This window comes from Grammomys surdaster, unplaced genomic scaffold (genome assembly GCF_004785775.1).
Source record: "Grammomys surdaster isolate TR1022 unplaced genomic scaffold, NIH_TR_1.0 240, whole genome shotgun sequence".
In the NCBI taxonomy this organism is placed as follows: Eukaryota; Metazoa; Chordata; class Mammalia; order Rodentia; family Muridae; genus Grammomys; species Grammomys surdaster.
In genome coordinates, this window is record NW_021604685.1 from 1,777,571 (window position 1) to 1,787,926 (window position 10,356).

Below are 10,356 nucleotides of genomic sequence, written 5' to 3' on the forward strand. Positions count from 1 at the left end.
TTGTGTGTTCTTGTCTAAGACATGTTTTTCGTTCCTGTTTTGAGGGTACATATTTGTTTTTCTAAGTATAAAAGTAATATAACCATATTATAAAACTGCAACAAATAAAAGGAGAAAAAATAACACCCCTAATTGTAAAACCCTAATATAGGTACTATTATCATTTTGATGTATTTTTCTTTCACTTTGTTTTACCTATTCATAGAATATATATATATAATTTTAATTTTAATTTTAATTTTTCTCCTGTTCTTTGTGTTCCTCATTACAGAAGGAGTCTTTTATTGGCTAGTCTTTAAAAGCATTAGTTTAATGGTAAACTCTGATAAAAAAAAGGTATGAAGAAATTTTTCTCATCCCATCAGCATTTATAATATAGCATTATAAACCTATTTTTAAGGTTCATTGTCTCCTATTTATACTTGAACACATTTTAAAAGTATTTATAAGTTTTATTTTGCCCTTTATTTAAAACTGAGTATGTTTTTATATCACTCTAAAAGCAAACAAGCAGAGATTAGTAGCAAGACACTACAAGACTAATTAAATATAATCATAATACTATGTCCTGAGTTCTCTTTTATGTTTTATATCTATATATTTTCACAATAATTAAGCATCATGCTTCATACTTCCTTAAAGATTAAACTTTCCTCACTATGCTATACATGCCATTTAAATAAAAAATCAATGAAACATTGCAATCTGAATATAAAAATATTCTTCACTTTTTGAACTATGAAGCACATTTTTCTTTCTTTTTATGAAATGCTATTAACCAGACTTTATACTTAAGTAAACTATTGATTTAACAGCAATAAGATGTTGAAATATCTGAAACATACTATTATGTCTCATGAGTAAATCATAACTATATTATAGATTACATAATCTTGGTTATTTTTATTTTTCAAAATATAAACATAAGAAAACCTACTCTACAAAAATTTGAAAACAAAATAAACCTCATGTTCATATGCACAAAATCACACTGTTGATCAACTGTATCTTTGTCATATGTTGAAATGCTTGGTGGTGCAAGCCTTTAATCCCAGCATTAGAAGGTAGAGGCAGGCAGATCTCTGAGTTCAAGACTAGCTTCATCTACAGAATAAATTTCAGGATAGCCAGGGATATACAGAGAAACCTCATCTTGAAAAAACTCAAAACCAACCAACTAACCAACCAATCAACCAACCAAATGTCAACAACAATAAAACCCCACTAAACAAGGATATCATACTCCATACTTGGCACTGTAAACATAGTTACATTTCTGTGGCATATGAATGCATAAGGATATGATACTTAAAGAAGAATCTATTACTACCATATTACTAAACCAGTATAATTCTTACCACATTCTAAATAATTATCCTTATAATAATTCTGATAATATATTAATTCACAGGTGTCACAGACAGGTAGAACTCGTGATTGTTTTTCTTCACTGTAAGCTTACATATCACCTTCCAGTATCAGAAATTCTAGTTCTCAGGGAATAAGCTTTCAGAACAGGCCCATATTACAATTCTGAAAGGAGATGGTAGAATTTTCCATTTATTATGTAGTATGACATTGCTTTTTTCTTTCTTAATTAATTTATTTTTTATACAATATATTTTGATTATATTTATCCTCCTCTGAACTCCTCCGAGATCCCCTTCACATCCCTACACAAGTGAGATCTTGTTCCTGATCTCTCTCTAAACAAAACAAAACAAAACAAAATTAAGACAAAACAGTACACACACACACACACACACACACACACGATTCTTTTTTGTATTAGCGAACTACTCTTGGGCATGCCTCTGTTGCGTTATACCGGCAGGTTTCACTTGTAAATAGCTTTTTAGTTAGGTAGTTATGGGTAGAACCTTGTGTGACCTTCCTACTTTCAGAGGTGTCTTGTTAGAACTTGTGCAGGCTTTGTATATCCTGCTATATTCTGTGGGTTCATATGTGTATAAGTCCAATTTTGTTTGTAAAATGTTCTTTCCTCAAAATCATCCACCACTTCTGGCTCTTACAATCTTTCTGCCTCCTCTTCGGTATGGATCCTCAGGGCCCTGAGAGGAGGGGATTAATAAAAATTTTCCATTTATGGATGAGTGTTCCAAATTCCTTCATTTTATGCACAATGTAGAGTTGATTTCCATCTACTACAAGACCACACTTCTCTGATGAAGGTTGAGCAGTACACTGATCTATAAGCACAGCAATATGTTACCAGGAGGCATTTTATTGCTATGTTCCTGTAGTAAAACAATAATAGTAGATTGTCTTGGGCCCATGACATATTTAGTCTCAAGTTCTTTGCCATTACAGCTGGGTTGGACTCCTAATTGCTGCCCTTGGCCTTTTGCATAGCACTTTCTGACATGACAGGCAGTCCTCATGTAGGAGCATCCATGTTAGTTTCAACTAGATTCTTCCAAGTTCTAGGTTTGAAGGGTGTGTTGTCTTCACAACAGTTTTGTCCAATTCCAAGTGGTCAGGCCTTAAGACATGTACATGTAATAAAGATAAACGGACTCAGTGGGTTATATATACATACATGTCTATTATGCATATATACATATATACATATTGTAAAATAATTAGAGCAAATATCGTGTGTTTTGGAGGTAGCATAGGAGGTCCTGGAAGAAGAGAGGGGGGAGCAGAAGTGATGTAGGTATGGTGCTCATGTATGTTGTTCTCAAACACTACTAACAAGTAAGATGACACAAGTTGTATGATAAGGAAGGGAGTGGAAATGTGAGCTGTTTGGGTAGAGTTGTGAATATGATCAAAATTAATTGTATGAAATTCTCAAAAAACTGAACAGAGATGAGAAAAGTAAAACCTCTGTAGTTTCCAGATGTGTATTAATGAATATTTATGATTTTTAAAAGCGACAGAATCTAACAGAACTTTCTAGTCATATGGAATTCTTCTTATTCTTCTATAATCTGGATTGATATTATTCCATTAAAGATATTTGACTAATAGTTTGAGTAGTAGAAATACTTTCATAGTTTTTTATATCCATTTTCCATTTTCTTTTTGCGAGATAATTCTATCGTTTTGCCCAATGGTCAGCAACTTATATAAACTTTATTTCCTTTTATATCCTTGCCAGCTTTGAGTTCATTTTTCTTTCATTTCTAAATCAGAGAATGTGTCACTCACTCTTTCTGCATTCTTTCTTTTACTCTTAGTCAAAGACCTTAAGAATTTTAGCTGATGAAAGCATTTATTAGGTATTTGTAGAGAAACCAATGTGTTTAAAATTTATCCTTTTCGGTGAAAATAAATAGAAGCATTGATGTCGTCAAATAACAAAACCATTTTCTTTTCCTCACATGGCTATGTCATCATCTCTTTTATTCTTACTGTTGCATTGAACTCAAGAGTTATCTATTTCACACATGCTCTGAACAAAATACTATGACTATGTACTAGATAAGTGATTCTCCAGGATTTATCCAAAGCTCTATTTACTTAAAAAATTCCTTCCTCCCATTTGTATTAAGGTTCACTACTTACTGGTATGCTTTCTGCCTCTTTCCTTTCTTTTTCTCTTTCTTTCTCTTTTTCCTCACCCCCAACTTCTTTAATTTGGAGATTTATTTGGAGGTTGATACTTTTATTTTGATCCCTCTTTTCTTTGTTTTCTCCAAGGACACTCTCCTCTTTATATAAGGCCTCATATAGTTTAGGATGGCCTTAAATTTCAGATCTTCCCCAGACTACAAGTTTGAGCTACCACACTAGGCTCTCCAGAGCTTATGTTAATATGATACTATTTCTTCATCGAGTTTTAAGAGTGGAAGCAATTTTTCTAAACATTGATATTCTTGTAATTGAAGAACAGATTATTTCATCTCATTTTTCTCTCTGATAAAAATTTATGCTTTACCTACATGTTTGACTTTTATACATTCTTTGCTTATTACATCTAAATGCCATGGATATATATATATATGTATATGTATATGTATATGTATATGTATATGTATATGTATATGTATATATGTATATATGTATATATGTATATATGTATATATGTATATATACACACATGTATATACATGTATATATACATATATATGTATATATATGTATATATATATGTATATATATGTATATATATGCATAAACAAAAAAGCACAGGTGTTAAGTTCCAATAGCACCAAGCCAATTCTGCCTCTTCCACAGATGTATTCAGAGATTTTGATTTATACTCCCCATATTGCACTTTGCCAATATTCATACACAGGTCTAAGCAAATTGGTTTATTAGACCTATTCGTGCATTGCCAGTCTATGGTTTTACTACTCTGAAAGCATTTTCTCTGTAATGGTTTGTAACTTTTTCTAAGCTACTTGTCTCTTAGTCACAGATATTGTTGAGAACACTATTGCATTCGAAATTTTCTACTCTTTGTACATTGTGTTTGTGTTTCTCTCTCTCTTTCTCTCTCTGTGTGTGAGTTCATTCAACTTATTTTGTTGCATGTTTTCTCCAGAGCTTAAAGGAGTTCCACTGCACATTAATTCCCTCACTAACCCCATTTCCCACTCAGAGACCTTGCAATTTTCACAGAAATAGAAAATGCTAGTACAGGAAGTATAATCAGAGGTTGGGGTAAATGCTTCATCTCTGACAGTCTCAACAAGTTGAAATCAGCTGCCTATTTGAAAGAGATGTGTAATGATGGAAAACAGAAAAATAAGATTTAATCAATGTGTTGTGAAGAAGAAAACTAAAGGGCTCAATGTCCCTAAGTTTGTCATTAGAGTACTGATAAAAAGATTTGAGTTTAAATGGAGGAAGAATCCAGGGTATGTATTTATAATTAAGCAGTCCTGATCAAAGTGTGTTCTGGTTGATCATTGTCTCAGTTTTGATCCCATAAAGTGATCTGAAGGAATTATTATCAATGTCATTCTTTCCTTGAGGGAATCCATCTATTTCTTACAAGATGATTACTTCTAGTCCTGGGCGTTGCCTTCACATTGTGGATAATTGGCCCCATGAGGGGTTGGCCTGTCTTATGAGGATTTGATGTTAGTGAAATCTAAAGTGGCTGCAGATTTAGGATAATGATTTTCCTTCACTTTCAACCTTGAAGAGAGATGAGATGGTGTCACAAATGCACTTTGTCAAAAAACATAGAAGAATACATTGTCTTTTCACTATGCCAAAATCCATTGAAAATCAGTAAGTTTACAAAGTTCAGCAGGTATAACGACTGCAATTTGTCATATAATCCCATCTGAATTGGTAACCTGGTCAAAGTAAAGACAGTTTAATTTATTCTAATCTTGATTACTAATATTAACTCTAATATTACACACCAAACGTATGTCTAGTCTCTGTGCATATATGTGGTTTATAAGATGTACACAAATTAACGAGTCTACAGAAGGGTTTGAGAGATTTCAGAAGTGGGTGAAGAAAGTCTGTAATGATATGATGACCAAACAGACTAACACCTAGGGGAAGCTGCTACAGGAGCTGCTGGAGTCTGGGTTTTAGATCAAAGCAGCAGAGTTGAGCCGTGAGATGAAAGGTCAAATTAGTTTCAAAGCAGCAAATGAAGGGTTCAGCTCCAGCTTTAGATGAGCCTACAAGTGGACAAGAAGGCAGTTAGGTAGGCCACATCAACAATAAATAGAGATGAAGTCAGTCTTTGACATGCACATAAAATATCAAGCTGGTTTAGGACTATCCCATTGTCCATTGTCCTGTTAGAGTCCTTACTTTGTAAGCTCAAGACAATTGAATTATACCATTTTTTCCATGTGGTATGTCTGAAAAGTTCTTGGACCTGGTTTCCCTGGAAGAATTTTAATACACCCTTGTGCCCCCACAGGTTCTATTATCCCAGTAAACTCCAGGGTGACTTCCTTTCTATTACCAGAAATAAATTATTTATCAACCTGTAATAGATGGGTGATGCTTGACAGAAGACACAATTTCTAGGTCTTCTCAGAGGCTACACTCATCTTCTTCCTTAAATATAGACAGGAGATTTGTTTTAAATAGAACCTTCTGGGGGAAAGCATAACACAGACACACACACACACACATCACCACCACCACCACCAACAACAACAACATCATCATCAACAACAATACATCAATAACAACAAAACTTTTATGCTATATGAAGTAACTCAAGGGAGAACCTAGCCTGATCTCAATTAACAGTTTTGGTAGATGAACACTGAGTGTTCAAAATGCTTTTGCAGAGAGAACCAGAGGTTTGTTTGATCCAAAGCAAAAGAGATGAAAAAATGAAGGAAAGAATGATACCCTTTCTTCATCCTTTAGCTGCCTTTGGACACAAGAGGGAAGTAAATTGTTCTGACATAAGTACATTTAATGTCTCCTCCCATAGAAGCATCATTAAAAATCCAGATTAACTTGCTTTATTTACAGAGAAGGCAAACAATGGCTAGAGAATTGTTAAAGACCACTCAGAGTCAGAAAAGTAATCAAGATGGATGTGATTTTATCTACTATATATGAGTAAATTAATATAATATATATTATATTCAACTCGATGTAATGCTAGATATTTGTGATTTGATTAATGAGTTCCAAGAGGTTGTATGATATGGTCCTTCATCATGAATCACCTTCCGTCTATTGTTTGCCTCTTATTCATTTTTCAATGATCCATAGCAGACTTTTGAAATATGAATAGCATACTTGTGCTGGCTAGATTTATGTTAACATGACACAAACTAGAGTTTTTTTGGGGAAATGGAACATCAATTGAGTAAGAAAATGTGACCACCAGTTTATCTGCAGACAATCCTGTGGTGCATTTTCTTGATTGATGATTGATTTGAAAGGACACAGTTCACTGAGAATGGTACCACTCCTCGACTAGTGGTCCTGGGTATTGTAAGAAGGCAAGTTGAACAAACCATAGAGAGCAAGACAGTAAGCATCTCACATCCATAGCTTATGCTATGTTTACAGATTCTAAATACTTGCTCTGACTCACCTCAGTAAAGGAATGTGACCAGAGAGAGGTAAGATAAAATAAACTCTTTCCTCCCCAAGTTGATTCTGTTAATATTTTATCACAGCAGTAGAAACTCTAACTAAGAGAGACATTGTCATCAGTTCAAGACCTAACCATGTGTTTTTGTAAGAACTGTGGTAGCATTTCAGAACTTTGGGCTGGAAAAACCATTGAATGCTCAGACATTAGTTAACTGTTCTGTGCAATCTTGAAAGATAAGAATATTGAGAAGAATGTGATGGACGCCTGGCTTATGAAGTTTCAAAGCAGAGTTTGAGACCTTACAGACTCTATGAGAGCTGATTATTTTTAGGTTAAAGAATCTGTGGCTCTAGTCAAACAAAGCTAACAAATTGACAAGAGACCAGAACCACTAAACTGAAATTATTGTTTTACTGGGACAATTGATGTTTGTCAGCTGGGCCTGAGAAATTATGGGTGATTTATGAGAAAGCAGTAACATTGAAAACAATCTGTTCCACAGGTAGGCAATGTTGTACCTCACGCTGAAAACTAAACTTGGTAATATGTAAGAGTCTCTCGGGTAGTATTTCAATTTGAGGATATGAAAGCAGTTGAGTTTTGCATTGTAAGAGGCCAGGAGAGGCTATTGGTGAAGACAGAGACTCAGTAGCAGTGAAAAATCCTGGTTTGAAGGGTTCAAGGAAAGAGGCTAAGATTTGGCACAATGTGATATAGTTAGAATCTCTGAAGAGATCTCAGGAGAGATTGTTGCAGCAGAAGATCCCAGCATTTTGCAGATGCTAGTACCATGAGATGACCACCAAGGACAGTAGCAGTCATGTCATGGAGCCAGTCTGAGGCGAGGAGAAAAGCTGCATGCTGAGCGTAGCAGAGCTGGAGAGATGCAGTTTTGTGGCTTAAAAGATTATAACTGAATCCCAGAAATAGAACAATAGAAATTATTTACATTGGTGTAGTTTAGATTTGGTATTTATGAAGTCCTGGCTGTGATTTGGTTTTTCCTTTTTAAAATAAAAAGAGCATTTAAGTTACTTTTTAATTTTATTTCATTTATTTTTTGAAGTTGCAATTACATTATCTCCCATTCCATACTTAAACCCTCCCACATATCCTTCATTGTTCTTTTTTTTTCAAATTCACAGCATGGATTTCATCAATTATTCACACATGCATGTATATGTCTACATATGTATGCATATATGTATGATCTATCTATCTATCTATCTATCTATCTATCTATCTATCTATCATCTATTATCTATCTATCTGTCTATGAAAACTTAAATACAACTTATTCAATCTATGTATTGTTATATGCATATATGTTTTCAGGGCTGGCCACTTGGTATTAGATAACCAATTTGTGTACTTTTCCATGGAGAAGACTCTCTTCCCTACTCCCAGCATTCCTTATTTGATTGGTCTTGGAGTTCATGTTAGATAGAAGATTTTTGGCTCCTGGAGAGAGAATTGTTGGATCATATGGAAAATTTTCATTTAAAATGTGTATATATTGTTTATACACCAACTTAGGTAATATCATAAGTATTTTGTTAATGGTATGAGTCCATACGATTTTTCAGGCATTTTGACTGTTATTTTAACCTCCTTCTTCTGTATTCATCTCTATACCCTTCCATAATTAGAGCCACCCATTTTTCTCATTTCCTACATCAGATCATTTATATTCTGCTCTTCTTGTATCTCTTGCTTCCCCACTTCCAAACCTTGCAAGAGACCCTGTTTTTATTTTCTGGTTGCTTCAGTTACTCAAAGATATTGAATATTTTGACCTAGAAAACTCAGATGAGAGAATATTTGACATCCATCTTTCTGGGTCTGTGTTACCTCACTCAATATGATCTTTTGTAGTTGCATCTATTTACCTTCAAATTTTATTTCATTTTTTTTCTTTACAGCTGACTACTCTTCCATAAAATATATGTACCACATTTTCATTACCCATTTGTCAGTTGACTTATATTTAGCTTGTTTCCATTTCCCAGCTATTGTGAACAAAGTAGCAATGATGCTAAGAAAATATTTGTGGATTCTGATATAAACTCTTTTGGATAAACCTCAGGGAGTGGCTTAGCTGGGTCATACAGTAGTTTTATTTTAAGATTTTTTTTTTCTTTAGAATTCTCTACAATAATTTCCTATGTGGTCAGAAGTGTGAATGAGAGTTTTATTTTTTTCCATATCCTCATGTTATACTTGTTGGTTGCTTTGTTGATCTTGACCATTCGGACAAATTCTGATAGGTAAAATGAAATTCCATGGTCGTTTTGGTGTGCACTTCCCTAGTAGTTAGGGAAAAGTAATATTTTTGAGATATTTTGTAGCCAACCATTCTTATTTTGCAAACCCAGGACCGTTTTTGAATGGGTCAGTTTATGACTGTTATTTAAAATCTTTACATGTTCTGGATATTCATCCTTTGTCCGATGTAGAGGAAGTAAAGATTGTTTCTTTTGTGGCTAAGAGATTTTGTTTTGTTTTATGAAGTCTTACTTGTCATTTTTCAGTTTAAATTCTTGGGTAACTGCAGTCCTATTCAGAACGTCCTTTCCTACACTGGTGTTATAGGATATGGCCTCTGTTTTCTTCTAGCAGTTTTAGCGATTCAGTTTTCAGATTTAGGGGTTTTTTTCATTTGGAGTTTGTTTTGTTCAAGGTATTAGAGTTCTATTTCACTCTTCTGCACTTAGATATCAAATTTTCACAGCTCTGTTATTTGAAGATATCTTCTTTTTTCCAGTTCACTTTGGCATCTTTGTCAAATATGAAATGTTTGAAGTTGCATGCATGCATGTTGGATCTTTGATTTTGTTTCATTGATCTATAAGTCTGTTTCTGCCAGTAAATCATTATTTTGAGTCTATATTTATGTCTCTTTAATGTATCCTGAGATTTGGGATGATAATCCTTCCAGGATTGTCATTTTTGCCCGGGGGTTTTGGTTTTTGTTTTTTTGTTTTTTGTTGTTTTGTTTTGTTTTTTGTTTTGACTATCCAGGGTCTTTTGAGCTTCCATATAAATTGTAGAATAGTTTTTTCCTATTTCTTTGAAAAATCATGTGGAGATTTTTATTGGGATTGTCTTGAATCTGTAAGTGACAATTTTCACAATATTAGTTCTACCAATAAATGAGCCTTTCCAGTTTCTAGTGACTTTCTTTCTCTTTCTCTTTCTCTTTCTCTTTCTCTTTCTCTTTCTCTTTCTCTTTCTCTTTCTCTTTCTCTTTCTCTTTCTCTCTCTCTTTCCTTTCTCTCTCTCTTTCCTTTCTCTTTCCCTCTCCCTCTCCCTCCCCCTCCCCCTCCCCCTCCTCCCTCCCTCCC